Source organism: Euprymna scolopes, chromosome 2 (genome assembly GCF_053919585.1).
Source record: "Euprymna scolopes isolate OS-2025 chromosome 2, ASM5391958v1, whole genome shotgun sequence".
Taxonomy (NCBI): domain Eukaryota; kingdom Metazoa; phylum Mollusca; class Cephalopoda; order Sepiida; family Sepiolidae; genus Euprymna; species Euprymna scolopes.
In genome coordinates this window covers 94,083,346-94,092,308 of record NC_136483.1, presented here as the reverse complement: position 1 = coordinate 94,092,308, position 8,963 = coordinate 94,083,346, and the positions used below count along the sequence as shown (strand labels likewise).

General features: G+C 31.4%; 1 pseudogene; it reads right to left on the bottom strand.

Annotated features, from left to right (window-relative positions):
• Positions 1-6,498: 6,498 nt before the first annotated feature.
• LOC145243078 (U2 spliceosomal RNA) lies at positions 6,499-6,713 on the bottom strand (annotated as a pseudogene).
• Positions 6,714-8,963: the final 2,250 nt, after the last annotated feature.

Here is an 8,963-nt window from a genome sequence, read left to right as displayed (position 1 = left end):
GTTTCTTTTACTATTGAGCACTTTTCTATGACTATATTCCAGTGTAAGCGAATTTCTATTATGCTACCTCAGTCTAGAAAGGTTTGCTTTACGGTTTGTTGCAACGAAAACAAATTGTATATCATTCAGTTTCAAAAATGCCAAAGTAGAATTTCTGTTAACGTAAATACACGTTTTTATCTTATAAAAATGATGATTCATGACTTTTTGTTATTAAAAGAAACGAAATTAGCAGTTACGATGAAAAAAAATATGTGAAGAAAAAACTGTTAAAAAAACGTAACTGAAAGTGTTTTTTTTGTTTTAAATAAAGCATCGTGGCAAGATTGGAGTGTTTATTTTTAAATCAACATCCACTGTACCAAACCGTTATTGCGACATCACGGAAATTATTGTATTTAATCAATTCCAAAAATAATGGTTGAAAGTTGATTAAATACTGATTAAATATCAAAATTGTAAAATAAATTACGATGAATGTATAAAAGATTCAAAGATTTTTTTTTTTTTTTTCAATTTTGACCCATTTTGATTCCTTAAACACTATTTTTACCGGATAAATGCCGATAAGGAATAGCGTGTAAAAATAAATCAATTTTTAGTTTTTGAACAAATAAAGTTTTAAAATATCAGGACATATATATATATATATATATATATATATATATATATATAAATTTTATTTATTTATTAATTCTTTATTTTCTATTTATTTATTCATTTATTTTTATTTCCATTTTTTATTTTCCTTTTAGTGTCGTTTAATAACTCTTGCTGACATTTTTTTAAGTGATGACTTGCACATTTAAGTTCACCTATATTATTTTGCCCTATATGTATATTCGCACCTTTAACATTTCCTGTCTGGGTCGTTTTTACTTTTGTTGCCCTTTATTTTATATTTAACTTTATCATTTTTTTTCCTTCCCAGATCTTTTTTTATTTATAGTTATGTCTCGGTGGTAGAGTGAAAAGCACATCTTATTTTTCTTTTATTAATATTATTTTTTTTCTTGTACACATGTTTGTGAATTATTCCATGAATTTCTGCCTTTGGATTATTATCGACCATCTTCTTCCAATTACGGGATTTCCTCGAATTTTACTTGTACAAATTGAAATTCTTTTAACTTTCTTGAAGTTTTACATTTGGATTTTAACGTCACTGGATGTTTTATCTTCCACCAGACTATCCATTAATGTGTAATCATCTTTTTCTTTACCATATTCCCTCTGCTTAACTTATTTTGTTTTCAAGTAAGATCTTTGACTTACTTGTTGTTTCATCAAATTCTTCTGCATACAAAATCCGATCCCGCACTTTGCTAATTCCTACCCTCTGATGAGAAGGAGAGTATTTCTTCGATACTCCGCGGATTAAGGACTATCCATTTATCTAGTGTTTCCTTTTCAGATTAAATATGTTTTTTAACTCATTTCAAAGTGCTTTTAAACATATTTTATTAGCTGTTTTCTCATATATATATATATATATATATATATATATATGCCTGTGTGTGCATATATATATATATATATATATACATACATGCATACGTTCAAACATGTTGAGAAAAAATATATTGTTTTCTTAAGTGCTCAATGCATAGGTAGAGTTATTATAAACATCACTTTATAAAGACTAGAAATGCTAATCGCGCACCGATATACAGTATGGCAATACATATAACTACGACACGTATTATAAATCGGTGTGTGTAAATTTCCTAACACACACACACACACACACACACACACACATATATATATATATATATATATATATATATATATATATATATATATATTATTGCATTTCCACCTCAACAATGTATTGTGCCACTTTGATGCAGGGGGCTACTATTTCAGATATAATTTAAACGGAGACTATATAGAGAGTTAGGCAGCAAGCTGTATGTTTACATTACACTTGGACTCCTGCATGTTAGTACAGCCAAGGAAGATGGTACATAGAAGAGAATTCCCTTCAGTCTTTGGGCGGAAACTATTAGAGTAGAACGCTTTTTAACATCTTAGGATTTGTTCTCTGTAAAAGAAGGATTTTGCTGTTCGTCGTGTTTGTCGAGAATATTTATGTCGAAAGTTTTCAAGAGTTTGTAGTTCGTCAGAGCATCTACCGTTAAAGTACTTATAAAATAAGCAGAGAAATTCAATATTTCGTCGATGAGACAGGGGTTGATCCCTAGTAACAGTTCGAGGCGTATAAGGTTTATAACTCTCTTTCGTACCCTTTTTAAGTGGGAGAGTATAGTAGCAAATGCGCCAGCCCAATTGTGACAACAATATTCTATACATGAGAGAATGGTGGTCTTGTAGAGGTAAAAGATACACTCAAGCGTAAGCAATTTCTAGTACTGTAGAGAGAGCCCACCTTATTTATAGCAGCCTTGGCATGTTTTCAATGTATCTGATATTGGTCATGTTCCCTGTGAAATTTAAGCCGAGGAGTTTGAAAGAACTACTTTGACGTAATGTATCATTAACCATGTCTAGTTGTGGTCGAGAAAGTGTTTTATAATAATAAAAGGATTGAAGCTTAGGTTTGATAGCATTGAAGGGGTATTCGTCTAGTATTAACGTCACTGCCTTGGGTAAGTGCTCACTCGTTTTCCCCTCGTGTTTATTATAGGGTGTGATGCTGTTAGAAATATTGGGAAGAGGTTACTTATGAATATTAAGAATAGGTACACCGCATTTATATTATACTAACGGGACCTGTGGAAATTCCACAGCGAAATTTTTCATATGTACTATATTGTTGCTGGGCATTCTTTCAGCATGAATGAAGGCGCAGTTATATGATTCTAGCCCTTTTATTAAAACTGTATAGCCCCCTTACTAAAATAATAATGTTGATATATTTTCTGGGCTGATTATTTCATTACAAACAAAAACTGGTCAGTTAACTCATATTTAATCATTTTTCATAATTATTGAATACGTTCGACAATAATTTTTCATCATTTAAACCCACATTCTCGTCCTTCTCCTTACTAAAATAATCAATTTCATTATATTGTATTGGCTGATTATTTCATTAAAAAACAGAACTACAAATTAACTCACATTGTATCTTTTTCCATAATTCTTGGATATGGTACTAATTTCGACAATAATTTTTCGTCATTTGATCTCACCATATCGCACACCTTACTATAATAATTACTTTGATATATTGTCTAGGCTGATTATTTGATTACAAACACACCAATGACATTTCATCATATTTAATTATTCTTGGATATGTTACTAATTTCGACAATATTTTTTAATATATTTTTAACCAACATTATCGCCCAAGTTTACTAAAATAATAACTTTAATATATTTGCTGGGCTGCTTATTGCATTATAAACACACCCATCAATTAACCTCCATGATATCATTTTTCATAATTCTTGGGTATGTTACTAATTTCGACAATAATTTTTCATAATTTATACCCACATTATTGCCCCATCCTTAATAAAATATTTGCTTGGATATATTGTCTGGGCTGTATTTTTCATTACAAACACACTAATGCATGAAATAACATTTCATCATGTTTCATAATTCTTGGATATTACTTATTTCGGCAATAATTTTTCATAATTTTAGACCATATTTTCGCACGCCCCCTTTACTTTATAATTAATTTGCTAATTATTTCATTACAAAAAATATCAATTAACTCACATTTAAACATTTTTCGTAATTCTTCAGTGTGTTACTTATGTCGAGACTAATTTTTCATAAGTTAAACACATTTTATATCGTCCCCCTTACTAGAATAATAACTTTGATACATTGTATGGGTTCCTTTTTTTCATTGCAACACACCAAGCAATTAAGTCACATTTCATCATTTTTCATAATTCTTGGATATGTTAGTAATTTGACAATCGTTTTTCATCATTTTAACTGCCATTCTCGCCCCCATTACTAAAATAATAACTTTGATATATTGTATGGGCTGATTTTTCATTGCAACACCCAGCTCAATTAACTCACATTTCATCATTTTTCATAATTCTTGGATATGTTAGTAATCGATGTTTGTCATCATTTTAACTGACATCCTCGCACCCATTACTAAAATAATAACTTTGATATACTGTCTGGTCTGATTATTTCATTGACAACACACTAATGCATTAAATCACATATTATCGTTTTGCATAATTTCTTGGGTATGTTACTCATTTAGACTATATTTTTTTTTAATTAAAACTAGCCATATCCCCATCTCTTTAGATATATTGTATGGGCTGATTATTTCATTAGAAACACACCAATCAATTAACTAACATTTCATCATTTTTCTTTATTCTTGGATATGTTACTAGTTTCGACAATATTTTTTTATAATTAAAAACCCTCATTATGTCCCCTCCTACTAATATTTCGACAATATTTTTTAATAATTTAGGCCATCCTTATTGCATCCCCCTTACTTAAATAATAACTTTGATATATTGTCTGATCTTATTATTTTATAATAAATACACCAATCAACTTACTCACATTTTATCATTTTTCGTAATTCTTAGATATGTTACTAATTTCGACAATAATATCTTTATAATTTAAAACATCCTTATCGCCCTCTTTTACTAAAAATAACTTTGATATATTGCCTGGACTGATAATTTTAGAAAAAAAATTATCAATTAACTCACATTTCATCATATTTCATAATTCTTGAATATGTTACTAATTTCGACAATCGCTTTTTATATTTTTAACCCACATTATCAACCCCCCCACTACTAAAATATTAACTGTCACATATTATCTGGGCTGATTATTTCATTTCAAACACACCAATCAATTAACTCACATTTTCTCAGTTTTCATAATTCTTGGATATGTTACTAATATCGGCAATCATTTTTCATCATGTTTACTCGCATCATCGCCCCCTTTGCTTATATAATAACTATAATACATTGTCTGGGCTAATTATTTCATAGCAAATACAGTAATGCATTTAATCACATATTATCACTTTTCATAATTCTTGGATATGTTACTAATTGCGACAATAGATTTTCACAATTTAAACCATCCTGAACGCCCTATCTTACCAAAATAATAACTTTGATATATTTCCTGGGCTGAATGTTTCATTATAAACTCACCAATCAATTAACTCACATCTCATCATTTTTCATAATTCTTGGATGTGTTACTAATTTCGACAATATTTTTTTATAATTAAAAACCCTCATTATGTCCCATCCTACTAATATTAGAACTTTGATATATTATCAGGGCTTATTATTTCATTACAAACATAACAATCAAGTAACACACATTTCATCATTTTAGATAATTCTTGGATATGTTACTAATTTCGACAATAAGTAACCCATTCTATCGCTCCACCTTATTTAAATAATAACTTTGATATATTACCTAGGCTGATTATTTCATTAAAAACAAATCAATCAATTCCGGGTATTCTCATAGTATATATGTTCCACCTATTTTATCCAATCCCAGGTGACGCAGCATTTCTGCTAGTATATATATTTCACCTATCTCTTCGATTCCGAGTGACACTATCTATTCTGCTCTGATAGGTGTTCCACCTATCTCATTCAATACTGGGCGACGTTTTCTGCTCAGTTAAACCCGGGACTGACTTCATGTATGCAACCCCACTATTAAAAATATACATGAGATAAACTAATGTTTAAATCATAAACAGTTTCAGCCATTTCAATAACTGACTTTATATCCCCAACCCACTGCTAAAAATATACATGAAATAATGTAATGTCTAAATAGTAAACTCTTTCAGCCCTTTCCGGGATCGAATACATGCCCCCACCCCACCCCACTATTGTAAATATACATTAAATAAGGTAATGTCTAATGCGTAAACGGTTTAAGCCATTTCCGGGAATGATTTCATATCCCCCACACCACTGTTAAACATATACATGAAATAAAGTAATGTTTAAATCGTAAAAGCTTTAAGTCATTTCCGGGACTGAATTCATATCCCCCAACCCGTTTAAAATATACTTGAAATATAGTAAAGTATAAATCAAAAACTGTTTCAGCAGATTTTCGAAATTAATACATAAAAAACATTAACACGGTTAGTGATTAGGCAACAGTTGCTTTAACGTGAATTTCTGAGTGTAGTATCAGTCTCAGCATTCGAGGAACTTAATTTCCCCCCTTTTTGTATTGGTTAGATGAGGAGAGTCCTTCATTACTGATATAATTTTGATTTTTGTTACTGACCAGAGTGCCCTTTTGGGGAGCTGGTTTCCTCCCAAATTTTTAACCGACCTCATGTCCAACTCTGCTCTTGTGGGGAGGCAAGTAAACCAGAAAAAATCAGAAGTGATATTTTTCAGGGCATCTTATAATTAATCAGAACAGACAATTCCAGTGCATTTTATAATTAATCAGAAGGGATATATCCAGGGCATTTTGTAACTAAATCAGACATTACTTTCCCCAGCTACTTTTGTAATATTAAAATTTTGTTACATTAAAGATAGTACATATTAACAATGCCTCCCCACAGGACGAATTTAGACACCAGGGTCGTTTTTTAACGTGGAGAAATGGAACAAAAAATTGTCTTAGTCGTAAAGGATTTCTCTTCCACTGAGAGAGAAGAAATTGAAATGTAGCCTCTTAAAAACAGATACTGCACTTTGATCTTAGCTAAAAAGCTAAGAACAACTCATTTTGATTAGATTTGCCTCAACAGCGGCGCCATTTTTTTTAATGGATGGAATTTCATAACAATTATATTATAAGCGGATATAAGCGTGACACACAAAAGAACACGCATAGATTGCTCTGGCGTCCGCCCACGGAGAATTACCAGTATTCTTCTCTTATTTTAGAATTAATTATTATGTAAAATATTCTACAGAATTTTTTTTTTAATATTATGTTTCTTTTTAATATTATACGTATAGAGGAAGACATATACACTAGCATTGGGCTTTTTGTACATCGTCCTATATGTGAAGACAGACATACACACAAACACGCAGACAGACCCGAAATTGTTCCAATTCTTTTTTGTGATGGGAATTATTTAAACGAATACGAGTAAGCAGTAGTTGGAATCTTTATTGACACAAAGGTTTGAACCCTGATTAGGGTTCCTCATTATAAGTAACCCCTATGAAGTCCCACCCAAATTGGTGGTAGTGGTCGATGTGACATTTAACCCTCACCTTCCGATTGTGAGTTATTATTGCAACTTTGGTCGCTCTGAGTAAAACTGTGCAAGCGTGTATGAGGTTCCCAGATATAAGCGGCATTAATAGAACCCCACCTCCGCTTGTGATGATGAGCGGTTTTACCCCGATTAATTTCCCCCAAACCATGGTGAGTTATTCTATCATATTTGGTCATTCTACAAATATGCTTCAAACGGTGTGATCCTGTACAAGGTTACGGTTATAAGTGTCCTTTCCTAGGTCCCACTCCTGTTGGTGCAATTGAGCGGTTTAACGTGTCCAAAGAGTCCCTTTCTCATGGTGGGCTATTCTGCGAAATTTGGTATCCATACATGAAACAATGTCAGAATGTAGGCCTCTTATGAGGCCTACATTCATGGCGCCTCATTATATCATACCAACTCCAGATACCGCTCCTTTTATTGGATGTGATAAGTTTAGAGATATAGTAACCCATAAAGCGGCCTATATATATATATATATATATATATATATATATATATATATATATATATATATATATATATATATATATATATATAATCGAGATAAGACGCTGATTAGAAATCAGATGCAAGATCCTGACAGATAGTACTTGAAGAAATATTTTCAGGGCGATCTTAGCCAAAACACACTTAACGAACAAATGAATACGGCTGCCCCGTATACCTCTCGGAAAATCAATAAGGAGCAACCACGCTTTATTGTTATATGGGACTACTGCCTTCTCCCCTGGACCAATTTTCTGCCTACCTAGATTTATAGAGGGCATTGTACTCTTTCCGATAATGGACTACCCAGGCTGTATCAGATTCCCTTTCCCTATAATTATTTCCATATAATTATCATTCATCGCTTAAAAAAAACTATTTTCAATATTTTCGCTGAAAGGCAAAATAAGTGTCTATTTACAGCTGAACATTTTGCTAACCGCATTTCATTTACTCGGATGTTATGAGCCTTTATTGAAAATCCATGGATTAAGGAAAATTAACATACCCCCTTCAATACATTCCTTTTGTCAACCAAATTTTTTTAGGTCGAATATATGTGTATATATGTTGTTTTTTAGAATGTAAATATAACCACAAAATATATATATATATATATATATATATATATATATATATATATATATATATATATATATATATATATATATATATATATATATATATATATATATATATATATATATATATATATATATATATATATATATATATATATATATATATATATATATATATATATATATCGTGGTCAAGGGGTAGAACTGCCGACTGTCATCACGACGGTTCTAGGTTCGATCCTCGGTTTGGGATAGGTGCTAGTCTAGCGGCACTGATGAGTTGTGATACAACGAAACAGGACTGTATGTCGAGTACTAAAATATATTTTATAAACCCCCCCTCTATCGTAAATAATCCCACTCGCTACTTAATTTGGCTGAAAAAGGCGAAGCTCGAGGGTTGTTTACAAACAAACGTTTGAGCACTTTACGAGTAGCGGACGGATGTTTATTTAAATAGACATTCGGACAGATTAGTTGCGGGCACCGCTTCCGTCGTCAAGGGGTATAACTGCCGACTGTCATCACGACGGTTCTAGGTTTGATCCTCGGCTTGGGATAGGTGTTAGTCTAGCGGCACTAATGAGTTGTGATACAACGAAACAGGACTGTATGTCGATGGCTAAAATATATTTTATATATGTGTATATATATATATATATATATAT